General features: G+C 42.7%; 1 long non-coding RNA gene across 1 annotated transcript; it reads left to right on the top strand.

The window, feature by feature from the left end:
• The first annotated feature begins 9,363 nt into the window (after positions 1-9,363).
• Positions 9,364-11,025, top strand: LOC119150279. The gene is made up of 3 exons (XR_005104999.1): positions 9,364-9,470; positions 10,194-10,402; positions 10,890-11,025. It is a non-coding gene; the product is annotated as an uncharacterized LOC119150279 (long non-coding RNA).
• Positions 11,026-12,133: the final 1,108 nt, after the last annotated feature.

The raw sequence follows: 12,133 nt of genomic DNA, 5'->3' as shown, positions 1-12,133 counted from the left end.
TTTTAAACACCTCCAGGGATGGTGACTCAACCGCTTCCCTGGGCAGCCTGTTCCAATGCTTGACAGCCCTTTCGGTCCAGAACTTTTTCCTAATGTCCAATCTAAACCTCCTCTGGCATAACTTCAGGCCGTTTATGCTCATAACACAAGCAACAATTGCACTTCCTCTTGTATTCTGAAAGTTAGCAAAAATTTGAGTGTTTAAACTCAGAAGATAAAGTGAAGTTAAAAGTAAGGTTCTGACTGTGTCCAGAACTAAAATTCTCAGTATTTAGGTGAAGGGTGAGTAGAAGCCTGTCCAGAATGAGAATGTTACAAAGCAAATAAAGTCACAGTAGTTCTTAGAGCCAAATTTTAGGTAAAATTATTCGTAAGTTTTGTGAGCTTAAACCTTGCATTTCCATGTGCAACCAGGTGACAACACAGGCACATCAGCCAGCTAATCAGGCATCTGATCATGCGTGTCCGTGCAGGCTTGCACATGGAAATCTTTTGCAGCCCAGTGTTGAAAGTCTGGAATTAAGAATTTGGCCCTCTGCATCAGCCGGTGCTGTGTAAACCATAATGTTCAGTGTTGAACTGTACAACCACTGCTTCTTGCTTTGCTGTACGTAGTTACACAGTCAATTTGTGCTCCATTATTTCTCCTAAATTTCTTTTACAGTCGCAGTTTTCAGACTAGCTTGAAAGGCAAATGAGGAAAATGCATGTCCTCTTTGATAAAGGCGGATTTTGAAAGGAGAGGCTGGAATTAAGCATTTGAAGTGCAGAAAGTGAAAACCAGTTGCTAGAAGATTGGTTCTGATTTGCTACTCAGAGCCAAATCCTGCTTCCTTCACTCTTGCTGTATTAGTTCCTTCATTCACGTGCACCTTCAGTGAAACAAGGGGACAGCTCAGAGCAGCGTCCCCCTTCCTGTCCCAGTGGTGGAGTGTGGCCTTTAGGTGACGACACGGTGCAAGGGGTTTACTTGGGTAGTATTAAATGAATTTGACCTTGAAATGAACCATGATCTAGCACTTTGTTTACAGGCTCCATATTCATGTTTACAAACCATGATTTCTGAGGCTCACGCTTTTTACGTTTCCTGTATGAAAAGGGCAGCCGGTGTACAGATATTTATTATGTTTACCAGCGTTTCTGAATAGATTTTTTTTATAGTACATGGTTTTATGAAGTGTAATATTTTTATAGCAGAATGATGATCTTTGGACTTTCTATATTGTTACCTACTGTTTGCAAATGAGCTCTTTGCTCCCTTTCTTCTGTGCACTGTACCCAGTGTTGCTGCTGCTACTGTTGCTGGCCTCAGCTGCTGCTGCCCCATGTGACGTGGGCTGACGGTATTGTGAAACTGTGCAAACTGACTTCAAAGAGCTGCAATTGTGCTGAAGGGCTGGCTGCGTGCTGGGTCCCTCCTGGCAGGAGGGATGGGGAGCTGTACTATGCCAGGGCAAGAGTTTACTGTGGATGGCCCCCAAGGAGAAGCCTCAGTGCTCACCCTTGTCTGTACTCCGCTGTGGCTTGGCATGCCCATCCTTTCCTTTCTTTATAAAGAAATAAAAAAGAAAATAAAGGATTCTGCTCGTTTTTGCATAGTTCCTTTCCAGTCCCCAAGCACTGGCCATGTTTGAATGCCATGTGTTGGTCACAGTAAAAGCACAGTTACCTTTTCCAACTGTATCTGGAGCTGTTACCTCTGTGCAGCCTGAATACTCAAACCTCCGCTTTGGGAAGCAACAAGTAAGCCTTTAACCCCACATCAGTCAGGCAGTTCACCCAGCAGACAAATTTGGGGTTTCACTGTCAGACAAATGAGCACTTTCACACAAGCTGCCTGGCGAGGGTTTCCCTTGCCCCTTAAGGAACTTCCAAGGTATGGTTCTGGAAAGTGCTCACCACTGGCAAGCAGCCTGCATATCCTTTCTGCTTGCTGAACTTACTAGTGACCACAAAAGCAAAAGAAACCTCTCCTGCTTTGAGGGATTCGTTCTGCTTCCCTGGTGTTACCATGTCTGAGCCTGCACACCATGACACTGGCGTTCACGTCTGTGGATGTCCAGCAGCATCACAGCGGTGGTGAGCCCAGCTCAGGCTCCCCACAGGAACAGCATGTGGTACCAGACAGGGAGAAACTGCATGATCCTGGTCCAAGCGAGCATGACCAAGCAAACTTGGATTTCAAATATGTTACTCATAGGATTTCTGCTCTGACCGTAGGTCGTCTCATGCCTCTGTTCTCCTGCCAGCTGCTCCTCTCCTTCTCCCACTTCTGCCCTTCCTTTCTTTTCTCTGTCCCTAAAAGAGTGGACCCTTCCAGCTCCTTTAGACCTTATGGTATGTGTATGTCATGTGTAGACATGTGTATGTCCCTCCCCATCCTCTTCCTCCGCACCACCCCAGTACCTACCAGGAATTATTCCTCCTCTCTCTTATCGAGCTTCTGTCCCACAGGTCCATCTTGTGGTTTTCATTGCCCTCCCTGGCAGGCAAGCCAATGACTACTGTACATCCATTTTTATAGGCCCAGTGGCTAACAAAGGAGGTTTTTCTGAAGAACCATAGTCATGTACGAGAACATCCAAATGGGAAAAGTGAGAGGAGAAAAAAAACAAGCAGCCTTTCTCTTCCTTCCCCTCTTCTAATTCCTGCTTTCACACGAACATGACCAGGAATGAGCCAGCTTCAGCCACTGTTGGACATATATCACTTTGCAGAGGACCTGGCTGGGAAGCCCTGTGGCATGCCAGGCCCTGGGCAGGCAAATGTGAGTCACCCTCCAACCCCAGAAAACAAATAAATGAGGTGTCTAAAAGGAAGGCTTTGTAGAGTATGTTCAAGTGCCTGATACAAGACACGACCCTTTTAGGAAATCTGCATTAGCAACCATCTTCAGTGTCTGCACTCACTGATACGCAACCATGCTTTTTTCCCTGGATAGAAAAGAACCCATTTGTTGAAAAAAAAATAATTAAAAAAGTAGCAAACAACGCCCCTCCCCCTTGTAACTCTGCTCTGTAGTCAATATTAATTTCCTTTTTATATCTTCCTCCTGCTTTATCCCATCCTAATTCACCTTTGGCCGCTTCACCCCCTTTTTGTGTCCCACTTGTGGTGTACCATCAGCATGGTCCTGAGTCTCAGAAAGTCTTGTTATATGCCTGTACAGCACCTTGTTCAAGGGCAGGATAACTGCTGGCTGAGCATCCCAGGCACTACAGCAAGGCAAATAACAGGCAGTAACAATGATAGCTCATGTCTGAAGATGAAAAGAAGCAGAGATTTTGCATTAAAAGCTGTGATGACAAGCTGAAGACAAGCTATGCCCAGCTATTCAGGTTAACGATAGACCACTTCGCAGTGCACTGGCTGCTGAAGACGCCCTACTCCTGCTGTCCAGATGCAAGATGGAAGAAGAGGAACTCTGTCCATTCTTCTAGATAGACTGGAGAACTGTTTGTGGTGCTCTCACTGTTTTCTAAACAAGCAAAGCTGGCCGGAGTTCAATTCCATTCTTTGTTGAGGAAATTGGTTTATAAAAAGGCTGGTGACTCACTGTCTGCGGTGAGGCTGCACATTGTTTTGGCTTGGCACTCTCCTGCCTCAGTATTCTTCCCATCCTGCAGTCACTGGTAAAAACAGCCACAGTCACAAAGCTTCACACTTTCCCTACTGTAGAAAGCAGGCTTCTATTTTAAGGAAAGTCTCCTTTCCAAGGCATGCAAGTGAAGAGCTGCTGATTTCCAGGGCATTTACCCAGGCTTTCCAATTGTCACGTTATTGTCTGGGCTCTTCTCTGTATTGTATATTCTGTTATAATCAGTGATCTGCTTTACTCACCCATTCAGACTAGCTGCTTCTCCAACGGATAGTCAATGTGAGGCGTGAAGGTGCGTTTTACCTTAGCATTTGACTTGGATTTCAGAAGTGAACCTCCACATATGCTATTATTTACAGTGACCTCAACTGAGTCTGACACAGTGGGGTGGTCATCCCCTAATGTCAGTAACCATGTCGCCTCGAAGTCAAAACCAGCATACTGAGAAAAGAATTGGATTTAATTTGGATTTAAGCATATGAGACTTTTCCTAAAGGCGTAAATTTATTTCATCTGCTGGTACTAAAACAATTTAGTCTTTAGGAACATTAGCTGTTACAATGGAACCTTAAACACAGAGAACAGCAACAACCTGCATTTCACTTCAGAGAAGTGACAAGAGTGACCCATAAGCTTTTAAATAGTCCTGACAGTGCTGATCTTTTGCTATTTGGACCTCTGGTCTCACTTCAAGCACCAGTCTGCTGCCATCTGTTACACTCTGAGCGGAGTTGCACATTAGTTGTTGGGGCTGCGATCTTTCTATCATGTCTGTGGACTAATACACACAGGTAAAAACTGTCCAGGAACGAACACGCTCCTCAAATGTGTGCTTAGACAGGCAGAAATAAGGTGGAATACACAGCCGAGATGTATTCATGCTTTTGGCTCACTGAAAAAAAGTGCATGTTCAGCTGAGCAAAGGTGAGGATTATTTATTCTGTGATTCAGGTGCAAATTTGTTATTACTCTCCCAAGCCCAGGAATGACAGCAACCTTCTGTGAAGCTCATGTCAGGTATCCAACATGCACATTCACACAATTTGCACAATCCCTAGTTCCAGGAAGTCTCCAAGTGGCCCCATGTTCTACCATCAGATAATCTGTGAGGAAAAACACAGCACTGGCATTTCACAGAATCACAGAATGGCCAGGGTTGGAAGGGGCCTCTGGAGATCATCCAGTCCAAGCCCCTGCTAAAGCAGGTTCTCCTAGAGCAGGTTGCACGGAGTTGTGTCCAGGTGGGTTTTGAACGTCTCCAGAGAAGGAGACTCCACAGCCTCTCTGGGCAGCCTGTTCCAGCGCTCTGTCACCCTCAAGGTAAAAACGTTCTTCCCCACATTCAGATGGAACTTCTTGTGTTTCAGTTCATGCCCCCATTGCCCCTTGTCCTGTTCCTTGGCACTACTGAAAAAAAGCCTGGCCTCATCCTCTTAACACTCACTTTTAAGGTATTTGGAGACATTTGAAACAGGGTGAGTTATATATTACTATGCCCACCAACATATGCAGATATTGTTGGTCTTACACTAGCATGACCTTTAAACTTGGTATGTTTTTACACCATTTATAGCAATTCAAGTCAAGAATACCCCCACTGTGATGCAGTCAACAGCTAAAACCTCAGTCTGAAAAAGGCTGGGTGGCTCCCTCAGTCACAGAAGCTTCCTCCCAGATTATGCCTAATTTCAAGTAGGATGCCTAACTGGGGAAGATCCATTGCCACTGGCCACATTCTGTGCTTAAATGCCAGTGCTTCAGTCTTCTCAAAACTTTCAGTCAATATCAGCAACAAGCACCTGATGCTTTTAAAAATCAATCTATAAGAATTACAAGAAAAACCTCACCAGTGTAACTGGAAGCTTCATCCCTGGCTTCTAAAGGAAAGTTGAAGAAGAGATTAGGCAGTATATGTTAAAGGTAAGAAAACGGCATGCAAAACCCATAATTCAGGCCTCAAGTGCCGTTTTTAAAATGCACCAATGAATATCACTGAATATATTTAAAGTGTGCCGAGTTCAGATGCAGAGAAAAACACAAAATGCCTATCATGGAGATGATTAAAGACCCTGGCCTGTTCAGCTTATCCTGAAGATGGCCAAGAGGCGACTTGATTATTGCCTACAAGAGTCTTCACAGGGAGAAACCCCCACGTTCTGGAAACACAGAGAGCCAGACTGAAGCACAAAAGCGGGCAAACATCTGGGTGCAGTGGCAGAATGGAAATAAGGCAGCCACAGTTTTAGAAGTGAGACTGTCTTTTCATTGGAACAAAACAAATCTGTTTTGTTTGAAAGACAAAGAGAAAAAGGGGTCTGCCATTCCTCTCAGTCACTTTCAGTAGACACACCTTAGGAGACACAAAGCTAGTACAGCGGCAAGTGGATGACTTCAATAGTCTGCAGTAATATGGAAATGAATTTAAATGCTATGATGGTCTCGTTTGGCCTCAAATATGGCATGCATTCATACTGCCCTACCACAAGCAGTCAGCACTGAGAGAACAGATCAGGTTTCCACAGGATTCATGGATGAACTCCAAAGATTAATTCAAAGATTATTAGGCCACAAACAACTGGAATAATCAACTCGCTCTGTTTAAATTTGTGTCTTTACTGTCTTTAACAATATAGAATATCCCTCTGAAATTTTGTGATGTTTACAACTATCTATAATGTTAATTTAGAATACCGTTTCACACCATTGGTGCAATATGGTTAAAACCTGTAGCAAGACTGGATAAATGGTGTTCCCCAAAAAAAGTAGAACGCTCACTGCCTTAAGATCGAAGTCAGTTACAATAGCATTAGTAGTGTCCTAATCCTGTGAACAACAGGAGGGCCTTAAACAAACAGATGTCAAACATGAGTGAAACCTTCCAGTACATGGAGATAAAGAAGGGTCTAATCTTCAATAAGCTCTCCAATTAGAATTAAGCTATTTGAGAGAGAGTGAAAATTAGACCACAAAACCTTGAATTCTTAAAATTTCCAAGGCCTGGAGCTGAATGATGACTCATGAACTGACTTCATGCAGCTTCTGCACACCTGTAAGATGTACTCCAAGAAAGACAGAGAGGCTTCAAGGTCCAAATCACAGTATCCTGGGTATTGAAAAAAAAAAAAAGGAAGGAAAGTGGGAAGTAAATTGTCAATAACAAATGCAAATCCTGTTCATAATAATGCAGAGTGACAGTGAAAAAAGGTGGTTCTCCAGGGAAGACACTACCCCGCTCCCTCCCTCAGCTTCAAGATTGTAAATGTTAGCAATTCCATAAGAACAATTTTTGATAAACCCTAAACACTAACAATCACATCTAGTGAGAGTTGTTCCACCTCTGTGACAAACACTGCAGGAGCAGTCTCCCTGAGGTATGATGTGGCAGAGATCTTGTGCAAGACAGCCACTTAGTCTGGAAGTGCTGCATAACCAGCCCCATCGGGGTGCCCTGCTGCAGAGTGACAGTCCCGCTTTTGAGCCCAAAGAGCCTTAAATAAATCTACACAGCTGGAAGCTTGCATCACACTCCCGGGAGATGGGATATGTGCATTTGACCAACACCAGCCTGAGGAAGGAGCTGATGCAGTTCCCTGCTCTGATCTGCAGCATCCTTGGCAAGCCCTGGAACCACAGGGGTTTCATGTGATGCACAGGTGAAGCTCACGCTGCCTCCTCCTGAGCTTTCCACAGAAAGGAAGGAGCTGCTCCCAGCAAGTTGTGAAAACATACTTCTGCACAGCCTTCAGGTGGGACACTCTAAGCAGAAATAAGCACCAAAGTCACAGGGTGGTGTCACAATAAGGGCATTCCTCTGCTCCACATCTCCTCTTGGTTAGGTTTTGTTGAGCTTCCTGCTCAGTGTGAAAGGTTTGACTTCCACTCTGGCAGGGAAGCTGGGTCTGCAGGGCAGACGCTGCGGTCCACTCCAGCTGCCAAGGATCAGGAGCAAGGTATTGCATGGCTTTTGGATGTTGGCTCTCATATTTAATTTATAAGGCTCTCAGTGTAAAAAACAAAATATCTCTTGCAAAAAAACAGATAGTCCTTGTGAACTCAAACTATAGCATCGCTACCTAATACTAATATTTATTTGAAAGATTAATACCCATACAAAAGATGGCCTCAGATGTCTGTGGGACATAGTATTTCAAATCCTTCTGACAAGAAAAGGACCCTCCAGTTTGGAGGTTGTCTATAACTACCCATCTCACTTTTGCACATGCACATTTGGGTACATGAGTAAAATGCATCTATTTTTTTTAAAAGTATACACACTTGAAGCAGTACTTTTTTATTTTTTCTCTCAGACCTTGTATAAACCTAAATAACTCCCTGTTGAGTCCTGGATGGCCTTGTAGAAGTCCATCAGGACCTATTGTTTATTTCACTTTGATCCCAGTAGCTTTGGAAAGGACTTTGGCATGTTTACCTTCAAGTTACTCATCTTGTATGTCCACAGTTTGTTTATCCACTGTAGTCTACTGAAATTTCCCCCCTTTCTTTTAGTTAAAGATATAGGCCAAAGGTGATTTCAGGGTCCCTATCTGGACATGCATCACCAATTCAATCAAAGACAACCTTTGGCTTCCTCTAGTAAGTCGGGGGCATCCTAGATGCTGTCTTGCTCTCACAGTTCTCCAGTGAGCAGGAGAAATCTCAGTCCATCAAGTGAAAAACTGACCCTAACTTAAGCATATTAAACAGCACCAAGGATACTGTAATTAGACCAAAGTGAGCCCTGGTGTAATCATGCCTTTCTGGCTTAAGTGTGCTAATTGCTTTTTTTCCTAAATCAAGTCTACCAATATTTATGTTCAAGGCCTTCCAGTGGCAGTAGTTTGGGTAGTCATTCTTTAACAGGGGAAAGGCTGGAAGAAGAGGGAAGCACAGAACTGTACTTTTCTGTAGGAATGATCCCCCCTTCCTGGCCATCCTCCAGCCTCACTTGGGTTATTTAGGCTGGGTAGAGCCAAGGCACCGGGAAACAGCATAATTAAATATGCTAAGTGAATTTATTAGTGGTGAAACATACCAAGAACTTACATTTTTATCATGTTCTACTAAATTTATATTTATTCAGCTCAAAAAAGACCCATAAGTCCTGAGGAAAGGATTACATAGCTAAAATGACTGTTCCTATCTAACAGTATCAACTTTGAGCCCTTCACTTTCTGCCATCAGTCAGAACCCTGATTTTAGTTTGCTCCTTATAACCTGTGGGATGTTTTTATTGGATAAAACACATTAAGAAGGACACAGAAAGCTTGGGAGAAAACCCATGACTAGTTCTTCTCATGAAGTACAAGTGTTTCAAGACACACTTTGCAAGGCAGTGATGGAAGGAGTAAACCTTCTCACAATGTTACTTGAGATGTTCATGCCACATCATTGATACTTCTTCCTCAGAAAAAGGAAATAGTTTTTTTTTTAAATAGAATAGAAGATATTTCTAGTTGTTGTTATCCTATTGGATTCATCACCACAGCAGGTTTTCCATAATGAGGTAACCAACACTGCTTTGCAGCCCAGTTTGATGCCTGCTAAGAGATGCAGGCTGCCAAGTGAGCACCACCAGCCCTACTGCTCTGCTCCTCTGAACATAATTACAGTGATGGCTGTATGTCATTTCACTGTAAAAGATTTCCCCGAGTGAAGCAGGAGAATTTTGTAAGGTCATGTTACAGGAAGAGGCTCTCCTACCTCAGCTGACCCGATTTAGCAATATAAAGTACAGAGTGCACCTGATGGAACAAGCAGCCCTCACCTCTTCCTTCCCAAACACTAAATAATCATCCACAATTGCTTCAAGGATACCAGCAGTACAGCAGTTCAATGCTAGAAACAGCAGGTTTGGGTTTCTTCTTACATGGATGTGAGTGGCATGGTTTTTAGAAAATGACCATTTATTGTCCTAATTTCTTTACTTAAGAGAATTTTATAAGTTAAAAAACAATTACTGTTACAAAGGTCCATTTTTAAATAGTAACCACTATATCCTTGTAGCCCAGCACCTGTATCTACATTACTAAGCAGGAGCATAAGCAACCTGTGAATAAACCCATTAACTGGATTCTTTCCCCATGTTGTAAAAACTGATTTACTAAACAGCCCTAGCAATATAGTTTTATGTTTTGAAATAAAACCTACAATTATCTCATTTGAAACATAATTAAATAAATAGAGATGAGCTTCAGCTCAGTAAAAGATCTTAAAACAATTAAAACTAATTCAGTCTTCATGATGGTAAAAACAGATGCATTCAGTCATCACCACTACAGGTATTGCAGCATGAAGGTGGCTTAAGTAATTTCAGCTGCAATTTTGGCTGCCTATTTTATCATGTGTGACTAATTAAAGACTCAGAGCAGCCTCATCACAGAAAAGCCACATCTTCCAGTTGCCCTGAGGCTCTGCTGCACCACACACATGAAGTGCTACTCATGCAGGGTGCATCCTTTATCTACAGCTATTTGGCTATTAGCAAAAAAAAATCTTAGGAGAAAACTTGCCCATAAGAACAGTTGTACTGTAAGTTTAAGTAGGGGAAGATATTGGTTTGGGTTGGTTTTGTTTTTTTCCCCCACCCCTTGAACAGGGTTTGAAGCTGTCAGACTAGCAGCCGGGTGGTTGCTGCTCCCACCCTTGAGCAGTGGCCTCCATCTAATCCAAGCTGTTTCTCGGGCATGGAGAAAAAGCACTTGTGCAGCCTAGCTGCAAACTCAACCAACCCTCTGCCGGAGCGTTGTACTTGTTTCTCCTTGTCTGTACGCAACTCTGGACGTTATATGCCTTTCACAGCACAGGGTAAGCTGTTTTATATGTGCCTATGATATAGACTGTATTAGGGCCAGAGCTGTGTGATTTCCTACGTATGTAAATTTAGAATAACAGGAATAACTACGCTAATAAAAGCTTCAAGTGTTCAGACCCACCAAACCATAATCCAATCACGACAGACAGGTCTTTTTGCATGTAAGGCAGGGAAAAGCAGCAATTACAATTGCCTGGAAGGCTTGTCTTCTATGCTCACAAAATACTTTCTTTTTTTCTTTGTTTTAGGTAGCACCCCTTGCTTCAGTTCCTTATGCACAGCTGTTGCTTGGCTTGCCTACAACGATTGTTAATCACAGTAGCTGCTTTTTCCAGATCCTTTTTGCATCTATTTTATTTTTCAGTTCTTTACTTTGTTCATTATAATTCCTACATCATAGTGTTCCTTTGGCCATTAATAGAGGAGGGTCTGTCTTTTTCTTGCAGTCTTATTAATATTACAACATTGTCTTATTTGCAGGTCCTCAGCTGGAATCAAATGAGGGGGTTTTTGATGTTTTATCCTACTCCAGAACCTACTGAAAACTGCAGATGATTAAATGCCTCTAGTTCCATAATGTAATAATTTATCCTAATTGATCAGGTTTTACATAGAAACTATTAAACTTGCAAATTATATATGCTGATCTTGTGTGATAGTGTGCCAACTCCATGGTCAGTGTGAAAACTGTTACCTGCTAGCTTCTGTGGTTTTCAGCACTGAGAAAACAATTTCTGCATTTCAGGAAATGTTTTCAAAAGTGAGGTATAGCTCCTTCTAAAGTGATTTAGTTGTTACGCATTTATTTTAGTTTTCTTTAGACTAATACTAAATTCATATTTCTGTTAGGATGTCTCTGCAAACGTGTCAGGGCTGACCACGCATTTGCAGAGATTTTTGCAGAGATGCATAAGGCAGCCTCCCGAGTTAGCATTCTCGGGCATTCAGTCTACAACTCTTCAAGCACTCCTGCCAGCACACAGGGATAATGTACCTTGTAGTCAAAGACACAAAAGATAAATGCAAGTATCACATCAACCTGTGCTCTTGCTTGGCTCCATTTGATATTGCAGGCTGATTAAATGTCAGTCAATGGCTCTAGTCAACCTTCTCATCTACATACCATAGGATTTGTGTCCATTTAATGAACAGGTATTTCATTAGAAGGTCTAGGAAGACTGTCTGAGCAATACGTATTTCTCCATATTTTTCTGCAACTTTGGAAGTACCACAGCAGGGAAATAATAGCTACTTCAGTCCTGAAGTCACAGTTTCTTGAACAGCTTGTTTAATTGTAGTTCCCTTGTCTGTCATGCAACATTTAAATAATGTTTCCCTGCAATTCCTTTCACAGCTGGGAAAAGGCACCATCGTTCTCCCCTGCAGATGTTTGTTAACAGTTATAGCAGGTACATCCTCTAGGACTGACTTCATGTCTTATGCCAGTACCGTAACTACTGCATAGCCTCAGTAGATTGTTCTGCAATGTCCGTAACACTATTTTCTTCACTGGTTTTATTGCCAGACAGATAGTACATTCCTCTCACCCTGACAGGGACATGCCACCATGCATGTGCCTACAAAGACATGTCAAGAGGAAGAAAGAGATGCCCCAAAAGGAGAAAAATTGCAGGCTGTTTTACTCAGCAGCTGAATCTGCATTTGATGAGGTCTAGAATTGCTGGTTCTTGAGCTGCAGTTCTGAGATGAAGAGAAGAAAAGGC

This window comes from Falco rusticolus, chromosome 6 (assembly GCF_015220075.1).
Source record: "Falco rusticolus isolate bFalRus1 chromosome 6, bFalRus1.pri, whole genome shotgun sequence".
Taxonomy (NCBI): Eukaryota; Metazoa; Chordata; class Aves; order Falconiformes; family Falconidae; genus Falco; species Falco rusticolus.
This window is presented reverse-complemented; position numbering and strand designations above follow the sequence as displayed.